The sequence below is a fragment of the Glossina fuscipes genome, unplaced genomic scaffold, assembly GCF_014805625.2.
Source record: "Glossina fuscipes isolate IAEA_lab_2018 unplaced genomic scaffold, Yale_Gfus_2 2, whole genome shotgun sequence".
NCBI classification, from domain to species: Eukaryota; Metazoa; Arthropoda; class Insecta; order Diptera; family Glossinidae; genus Glossina; species Glossina fuscipes.
In genome coordinates this window covers 33424731-33435281 of record NW_023998416.1, presented here as the reverse complement: position 1 = coordinate 33435281, position 10551 = coordinate 33424731, and positions in this window count along the sequence as shown.

Sequence of the window (10551 nt, the reverse complement as noted above, 5' to 3'; positions counted from 1 at the left end):
CATTCGCGCAGAGCAAAAAATTACTCAATTAAAAAAAATTACATGCGTACACCCTCGACTCCGCCTTTATACTGTACGGCGTCTCATGTAAGAACAATCAAATCCTTCGCAACTTCTTTGATTTTCATAAATTTCAGACGTGCAATCTTCAAAACTACGGCCATTGCCCCACGGCGGAAATCGTCCAAGCACAGGCATACCAAACCGATCTAAAGGAAGAATTTACAAATTTCTTTAAGCAATTTGAGCGTTTTATAAATCGCCTCTTCTTCCTAATCATACACTTACAAGTTCTGCAAATTTACGAAGAAATCTAAAAATCGCTGATTAATGGTATTTCGGCACGCAATGTTGTTGTACAACAATCAACAGCAATAGGGTGGACCACGGCCTTACATCTCTCTTACACACTCTGATACACGGCATAGACAAGATTACAGTTTCCAATCCCTACATTTATACCACACACTGGAACGGCCTAATTACTTTTCTGCAGATGTTTGCAACGGCCAGAAGGGCTTGGAACAAAACCACATTTCGTTATACCAATCGATTCAGATAATGTCTTTTCGCCTGTCCGTCTTATTTTTTGTGATCCACACAAAGTTCACAATTATTGACACATTTTGACGAAATTTGGTGCAACGGCGCTTTTCAACCCAATGACGAACCGCGATCGGAATGGACCGCTCTCCCGATCACTTCCCGCAAAACATCTTATTTTGAAAAATCGTTATATAAATAATGGTGAGGAGAGAGAGTGTAGAGTGTTTAATGGTGGACCGTGCCCTACTACACTATTTTCACTTGTTTGAAATAAAATTTATATTTTACTACCAAATTTTAAGCAAATTACGTACAATGAGAAAGCGAACGCACAGTACGGTTTATTCTCCATGCGAAAATATTTCTTCCTTTATAAAATGTCCTCTTTTTTCATGAATACCGGGAAGCTGTTCACAAATAAGGCCATCTAAGCTACCGTTTTTGCTAAAGAGCTTTAGTTCGCACATAAACTACATCGATTTTCATACGGTTTGCTCTTGCAAAAGTTGAAATGGAAAAAAATTTAAGTGACTGTGTAGCGTTATTTCGCTTACCAGTATTCTGCATTTTATGTACACAAATGTAATATGAAAAGTTTATTATTCACTAGAAACTTCGTCATCAATTGAAGAGTAAATGGTGTTGTTTTAAATTAGTGAGATTGAAAAACATTTTTTCCTTACTCAAATAAATTGATGCAAAAAGCAAACATTCAATCAGTGAATTAATCCTTATTAAAATTTCTGTATGCACAGTTGTAAAAGTTCGCATCTCTTCTCTTTTCCTTTTTTTTTTTTGCTGTTTCAGTAACAGCAACACCAAGTTATTGAGTGCACCCGTAAAATTTTTCACGAGGAAAGAAGGGAAAAATTTTTCAATAATTAATGTAAAACTTAATTTTTTTCAATTTTCAATTCCGTTTCACGCAAATAGTATAACTCCTCATTCATTCATACTTTTTTAAAGAATAAAATGTAAAAAATAAAATCTCTTCAGCTTTCAAGTTAATAACCTTTAAAGCTATTAGCTGAAAATGAGATTACAGGTGGAATCTTGGGCACCTAACATAGGTTCCATTTTGCTTTTGGATGTTGGCTATCTGTCAATAGATTAATAGTAACGTTTTGCCCTTGGCATTTAAAAGCAAAGGAATACATCGTAGCGGGACCTGGCCCAGCATAAAGTGCCCTAAACCGCTCTATAACGATTTTTCAAAACAAGATGTTATACGGGGACCGATCGAAAAAGAGGTTCCATCCAACCGATTTTTAATGGTGTTTGCCCTTATGTCAAAGTTCGTCAGTATACCAAATTTCACTGAAGTATCTCAAATATTGCGATTTGTACATTTAACCGCAAGAATACATGGACAGACATCAGAGAGGCAGACGGGCTGCCCAAGTGATTCTGATTCAGAAAATGATCGGTAGAATAATAACTGGGTCTTAAGTCTTAATATGCCTGGTACCACAAGTGAGGTGAGGGTGTAACAATGAGTATTAAAATGATAGAATAATTATTTTTACATGTCATAGCAGAACATTAAAGTTTCTGGATAGCGTGCATTATGCAATTCAATCAGAGAGACTATTTGTGCTTTAAGACTATAGACGAAATGATTCGCGACAACCTTACCACAAATGATGCAAAAATCAAATCTTGGGAGACGTTGTGGAACGTTTAATATTAACGCAAATATTTTGAAATCTTTCGGTTTTTCTGCTTTGTCTTAGTTCTATAGACACAAGTACGTAGATGCGACCCATTTATGAACTAAGCTTCCGGTTTTAAAGCAAGAAATGTAATCAATTGTTGGAAAGTTTTTATATGTTTTAATTTCGTCGCCTTTTCGAGAAAGGTAGAATAAGATGGAGAGTAAGAATTAGTTTAAGAGTTTCTGTTACGTTCTTGAAGAAAAGCATTCTCACTGTCGTAGGCATTTTTAACTAAATTTAATGCTTCAAGGGAGGTTGTGTAAGTGACCAAAGACTATTAAAACCACTCAAAAGTTACAATTTGAACGTCGTTCGTCTGTTTGTCCATAGCTCAGTTTTTCGCATAGAATCAAAACTTCACAAGTATTCCTCGAAAAATTGTGCAGAAATACTTAACGAATGCACCTGAACGTCCTAAGAGGATTACCTCAGCCAATTAACTGTGTACGTACGTCAAAAATAAAGTACAAAAATTTGTGTTACGGCGAATATATACGTCATGATCCGTCCATCCGTCCTTGTAGGATTTCCTCATAACAGAGTATGAATTTTATGAATATCTATTTGCCATACTAATGTATTTAGAATGTGTGTACGCCATGTTGTTCCGTTATGTAATTACAAGCTAATTTCGTTTTACCCATGCTCTGTATATGACGCGTAAACCCGCCATTGCTAAATGCTTGCGATATAATTTAAATGCATAGTTTCCAAAAAGATCGAGTAAGTAAGCAAAGCGTGCTTTGCGTTTATCTTCCTAATTAAGGTAACTTATACTACTTAAAGCCGTCAATTTGACGGGCAAGTTTTATAAATCGTCACAATCGTAGAGATTAAAATAGGAAGCTAGAAGTGTGGGGCAAACATTAACGATCAATTAAGAATACGAGGTTAAAAAAAAGGCCGTGATCTGTTCACGTACACGCCCATAATGCACAAGAAACTAAAGCAAGTTTGGAAAAAACTAATTAAGTTATCAAATTTTCGCCTACAATTCTCGACCCCGCGAATATATTTCTAAAGAGCCACTGCCCAAATATTGGTCAAAAGCACCCACATTTTGCACCTTAGCATTTTCCCCACTCAACGATTCCAATTAAAGTGAAAGTGAATTATTTCCTATTTCTCTGTTTAACTTTTTGTCCTTTTTGATGACTGTTCGCCTACTAATAAACAAATCGGGACTTTAACTTGCACCGAACATGCTGGTGGTTGTGGCAAACATTTGTCTAGTGGTTTTTCAGTAATATATGCGCGAGATCAAACGTTATAAAAGAAAATTGGAAAAAAACTCGAGGTTCCTTAAGCATGTTTCACATTGTGGATGTGTGCGTGAACAGATAACATTTATATTTTAACCTGATATTCTTAGTTGGTAAACTAATGTCTGTTTCAAACCTTAACTTCCTATCTTCACTTTTAAAACGGTGACGATTTACAAAATTTACTCTCCAACAGGGTTGACCGGGTCCCATAAAAATAGGTATTCAATATCTACAAATAAGGAAAAAAAGAGCAAACAAATACATTTGCTGGATTACATTATCAGTAACTAAAATATAACATCTAAAGGTACCTGCTGTCTTATGCAGAATTTTTAGGCCTTAAATCAAAAATTCGCCAAATTGCCGGATTCCGTGACCCTAGTGTTCCAGTCGTCTAGATAATCGCAGCAGAAATTTTCGATATTAATCTCAAAGCGAGTACAATTTTCCCACTAGCTTCCCCACTCAAAGTTCGAAGATTTTGAAAAAATTTTCAAATTTCAAGTCTACATTTCATTGATTTTCGGTTTATAATTTTGTTTTGTTTATAATCTTATAAGGAGTTCAGACTTCACAGAGCACTAACGAAATGCAAGAAGGTTCTGCTATTTTTTATTTTTTACCATAAGCTGAATATGTAAGAGAAAAAAATCAATGCAACTGTCGAAATATCAAAGCAACTAGAGTGAGGGTGAAACAGATAATACTTTCTTCCGAGTTGTCATTCTAAAGTAATCTGAAATATCTTCCTTACAGACTGTTTGGAAGACCCCTTGAATGTAAAGAATGTTCACAAATAACGAGGTTCTAAAAGTTCACTCAAGTATCAAAAAGCAGGCGCCACTGTATTAAGCGAATCTGTTTTCAATCAAAAGAAAGGCGAGCAAGAGGAGAAGCCAGAAACGCTCGCATAACCGGAAAGGATTCGTATTTTACTTATTTCCTGCCCATAGAGCAGCAAAATAAAACCTGTTATATTTCGTTTCCATGTTAATTCAAACCAAATATTTTTGTTAAGCTTTCTCATACTCTTTACCCACTTGTGGCATATAGTGTGGTGAACAAAAGGTAGTAAGAAACTTTTCGCGTCATTTACATGAAACTAGTCGTCAGTTTTATGAACGGACAACTCTGTGCCATTACAATGCACCTTATAATATTCCACTGGATTTTCGAGACACTGTCGCCAAGAATCCACACGATTCAGTTCTATTCGACTTTCGTATTTAGTTCCGTTGACAAGAAAACCGTTGCTTTTTGGAGAAAATTGGCCTCATTCCTGAAAACTGGAATTCATCTGAAAAGGGCAGATGACGATTACAATGGTTAAGGATAGAGTAATGTGATCATATGAATAGTCGTTTGTTTTTTCTACACACATGAGTTATGCTATTTTAACTGTGTATATTGGCGCATGGCTTTATGGTTGCCAACAAATGTAGATACAAAAAAACTACTAAAAATTAGATCTGGTGCCTTGCAAAGGCTTACTTTTCGGTTCACCAGTCGTTGACAAAAACGGTTAAATTTTTCTTCTTCCCTATCTATCTGTTAACGATCGTCCCGGATGCCGACTGCGCATCCGAAATTTCAAACTTTAAGATTAGCCTGCGCTCGACTAGTGTTCGTTGCCGATTTGCAAGTATAAAAATAAGAAAGGGCACAACAGTCTTGACTGTTTCGGTTGACATTTATGCGTTTGAAGAAGACTTATATCCGTATATATATATATATATATATATATATATATATATGAAGTTGCGGCCCAAAGCATGCTTAGGTTGTACAATTGATACACATACTATAATTAAAGACGTCATAATCTGTTAGAATAAATTATTAATATTTAGCAGCACATTTCCACACACTTCTGTATGTGTACACCATTGCACACGCAATCACCAAAGTCAACATTATTACCGCAAATGCATATCAATAGATCCATTAGTGGTTTATTATACCGACATTTGTTACAATAGTTTGTGTAAAAGTTTATTTCTTCCACGCATATATTACATCTTAATGAAGTGGATCTTTGAATCTAATATTTATCATGCATACGCAAATATTGACTTACGAGCATATAATGAATACTCGATGTGCAAACATGCAATCAATGCTTATCTACATAAGTATGTGGAGCCAAGCAATGTAACATTATTTCAATTTGAATAATGCAACTAATTAAGCCGTTTATTTATACCTATTGTTACGGTTCGCATGGATGTGCACATAAACGCGTTACGCTGTTGCTTCATCATTTTCTTGCTTTTGTAGAACTCTTCGAACTTTTTAAAAGTTTTATTTATTCAGTAAGTCGTAAGAGACAAAAACAATATGTAAAAATTCAACGATTTCGGTGAAATTTCAAAAAGTCCTTCCTTTTGCTTACCCAAAAGCACAATATTCCAAACAACATTTTTCCATACTTCAAGAGAAAGGGGTTGGAAATTATGATCACACTGTTATGTACTGCACGTTATTTCCTTACAGCTTAATCGTTTCTGTCTTAAAATCATATTTTTGGAGCCGAAGGTCACACTACCCAACACCACTTGTAATACAGGACTTATTAAATCAATTTTTTATTCCTTTTGAAAAACAGAGGTATTTACAGTTTACGTAGTATTGTAGGCGTGCCACAATAATTTTGCAATCGAAAGAAGAATGCATACTTTGTTGGCAGCTCTAAACTCAGGAATCGTTACAGTGAGTCTACAATCCATAGCTAGAGTTTACTCGATGACCTCAGAATTTCCACAGCTTTTGTGTTAACTGAAATTATTAACTCTTCGTTTATGAATACAGGCACAAATATATTGTTGATAGCCAAAGAGCGAAGTACATAAGAGGTTGTAGCTTTGTTTTTTCCTCACTGTGTAAACTTGCTACTGACAAAAACCCCTATACCTTTTTAGTCATAAGCTGCGGGTTGCAACTTAAAGCTGCAGAGAGACATGCAAATTCAAACCACCGAAGTACGGGAATAGGAATAATTTCTTTAAACATTTGCAGAAAAAGGCTTTACGAAGTACACATACATGATCATCATCAATGTGGAACCGATCTAGGTATACTGGTGTATCCGTTCATATACAAACTTGAAAAAGAAAAATTGTCTTAATGGAAAAAAAAGAACAAAAATCGACTTCAAATTTCGTTGAATTATTGGAATTTCACTGCTCGAACTATTTAAATCACTGGCAGCAAACTTATCAATCTTATCTTGAGAACCTATGCTCTTGATGTGCAACCAACGGTATGTTGCCGAATTCACACACATCTAAAAGAAAATGTCTTTGACATCGTGCAATACGATGCCTTTTTATTGTCGTATTGACAATTACACCCTGGAAATTATTTGCAATTGCAAAGACTTAGGAGGCGTTTTTGATTCAAAACTCAAATGTGACGATCATATAGAAGTGTGGAATAATAAAGCTAGATCCCTTTAGGGTTTATAAAAAATCGTGGCCTAAAAAATTCAAAGACCTATACGTTACGAAGTGCTTGTATACTTCTTCAGTTAGACCAACTCTTCGATACTCGTCTGCAGTTTGGCTTCCTAACTGACTTCTCGGAGTCTGCTCAACGGGACTTGCCTACCCTTGAAAAAAGGCGAGAAATGTTGGGTGTAACGTTCCTCTTTAAGCTTATAAAAGGTGACGTTTATTCGGCAGGATTATTAAAACTTGTCGATACTCACAATCCTAGCAGGATCTCAAGACTTTTTGTGCTCTTGCAGCTATCACAAAGACCTGCCAATTATGAGTTCTTCTCCGTTTCGGGTAATGTGTAAAACGTTCAACGATCGTTACTACTTACTTGATCCGTCCGTTTTCTCCGTTAATAAGGTGAAAAGTACTATACTGCATAACTGCATACTGCATTTTCGAGTCTTGCACAACACACGTAAATTGAATCAAAATATTCCTTCATATTTGATTTTGTTTCTCGTTTGTCACCATTAGGCCACCACAGGCATAAGTAAGCACATATTCATTTATCATCCCTATATCCTAATTTAAGGCTTAATTGATAGCCGGTGTATATTATATGTTGATCTTATGTTCATTTTTGTGTATATTTTTTACTTCCCCTTACTATATTTTAAGTTATTTTGTAGCTTACATTCGGCTAATGACTTACTCTGTAGCGGAATTAAATTAATTTAATTAATAAATAAGTAGAGCCGGGTTTGCACCCTGCCACACGGGGCAATTTTCATCAATCAAAAAATGGCTTTATTGCGTAACTAACTGCTAAACATCTTTAAATAAAAGTACTCGCTTACATTGATTTTTTCGCATTTGTTACTAATAATAATGTGTAAATAGGCTCATATTCATTCATAAATATATATCCCAGTATTTTAATTTGGGTCTTAGATGAATTTTGTTGCAATTATATGTTGATTTCATGTTTAAGTTTTAAGTATTTTGTTGCCTACTTTCGGCTAATGATTTGGCCTCTAGTGGAATTTAATTAATTAAATAAGTAAATAAATGCACGATTTGTTATTTTAAATTTCGACTTATCCTAGGCGCGTTCGGATGCCTAATCTCTTTTTCAGTCACGCTCTCCGCGACATTAATTTTCCAATTTTTTGCTTAAAGCAGTGCTAAACTGTGCTAATGTAAATACAATTGGGATCCATTCATTCTATTATTATGTATTTTATTGTTCAACTCGGTTGACTCTTTTTTAACTGGATCGCATTTATAAGCTATAGGAACAGTTACTTGGTGGCTTCGCTTAAAGTAGCTCTAGCAACTATTGCTTGTTGAAACGGCAACCGAACTTTTGAACATGTCCCCCACATGGCCTGCTTTAGTGATGATCGCGTGTCAACTGATAATGCATCACAAAGACCAAACTTCTTTAAGTGGCAGCACCACGAATGTACAGTCTTGCTCTCGATGTTAGTGCTCTTATTCACTTCGAAGATTGGATTTTGCGTCGTTCATATTGCTCCAGGCACGTTTTACTTCGGATTCGGAAGAGAGAACGTGCTGTTCTTTTGGCACATAATTCGATATATTCGCATCATGAAGAAAGTGTTGCGTTCTTTTAAATAGAAGCAAACTTTCGGTCTCGTATATCTTAAAAACCGCGCCGTTGTAGCTCACAGTCAAAGTGAAATGCGATAAGGAATTAATTCTGCACCTCATTACGGACAGACAAATGACAAGATAACACCCATCCGAAAAGACTTAACCAACCATTGAACATTTTGGTACCAGTTCAGGGAAACTAGAATAGAGAGTTTGTATTGCATACAAATTTCCATATGGGACCGAAAGCCCATTTTCCGAAAGTCTTGAAAACTGAATAGATTTCTCTTTATTCGAATATCTCTCTCGCCAATTGAAGCACTTAATATTAAAAAAAAAAAAACGCACTAAGAATCTTGCACTTACACTGCATTGTAGATTAATTATTTCGCTCTAATTCAAGAGAGCGTTTTGGAATTTTCAATTTCGAAGGCTCGTTTTCGAGCGAAAATTCTATGGCATATCAGCTTATACACCAATGAAAGCACATAAAACAGACACAGGCAAATCAAAAATTGGTCGCATATTAGAATTACGTGCAAAACAGCTCTCAATATCTTCATAGTTTCCTGGTGTTCGCGCAGCCAATCGAATTTATTCCAAGAATCGTTCACGTCAGGTACTTTAATTTAGTAAGCAAGAATAAATTACTTTAATTTCATGGTTTCATCACACATTAATCGCACACCTTTATGTTGAGGAAGTTTACGGAAGCCATCCGGATCAATACCTAAGCAATAAAACACCTGTTCCCAATTGCCTTCTTCAGATAACTCTTCCAACTTTGTGCAAGACGTTTTCTTCATTTTTGACTTTTAATTTTACAAGTTTGAGCTTAAGAACTCCCTTAGACTATTCTTTTTCTTCTCCTTCTTCTCTTCTTTCTTTATTTTTTTCCATCTACTGGCAGGACGTTTCGCAAATAAAGGAAAATAACTTCTTCTTCTTCGTATAAGATATTTCACAAGAGAAAAACAGATAATTCGTCGTCCCGTTACGACAGAAAACGGCCAATGCCAAAGTCACCGATTGGTTGAGTTTATATGCTAACTTTCTTGCCTCTTATCTATTTATTGTGCATAGGGATTACTGCTATTGGTATTTTATTTACTTTCTGTTATAGTTTTGGTTTGCTGCAACGCTATGGTGTTGGTTGAAAACCTTGCATCAATTGAAGTTATTTACAAAAATCATCGAGTACGTACAACTGTCTCACTCTCTATCATTGATTCCATAATATAAAGGCCTAGAGTAAGCCTCTGATATTAAGTCTTCTTCATTGGTAGGAGTTTCATTGCATTTTGCAGCGCGACCAATTTCTTGAGGTCGCCTAATTATCGAAAACTGATCACTTTATAGTACTACTCTTCGTTTCTCAAAATGTATTTCTGACATGTGGTTTCTGGTGGATGCTAATAATTTTATTAAAAATAATGACTTTCGTTCGCAACTTTGTAAGGCCTACATTCCTAAGAATTTTACTGAAAAATTCGGAATTGTAAGCACACTTAACTATCAATCAAGTTGGAGACCGAACAAATAATTAACAGCGATAGTCCGTGCGTCTCATAAATTGAAATAATAAAACAAAAAGTTTATCTAATGTAAACACTTATCTGACACATGCCGCCGCGGTTACTTTAAATCTTGTGCGCAAACACTACGAAACACTACGGTTGGAAAATTGTAGAAACAACGCATAAAAAAAAATTGCAAACTTTCCTTGCCTGTTGGGGAATATGAAAAACACCTTATATGGATGAATATAACAACACTAGAATTTCATTTTCGATATCGAATTTACACGCTATACTAGGCAAAGAAAAAGTGTAAAAAAAGCATTATTTTATAAATTCTCTTTAATGCCTCTTTCCCATGCTATAAAAATGCAAAGAAGTGAATACAAGGATGAATGCAATCTCATGTATCTTCTTTCATATTTATTGCAATATTTTCAGTACTAACCGTAGA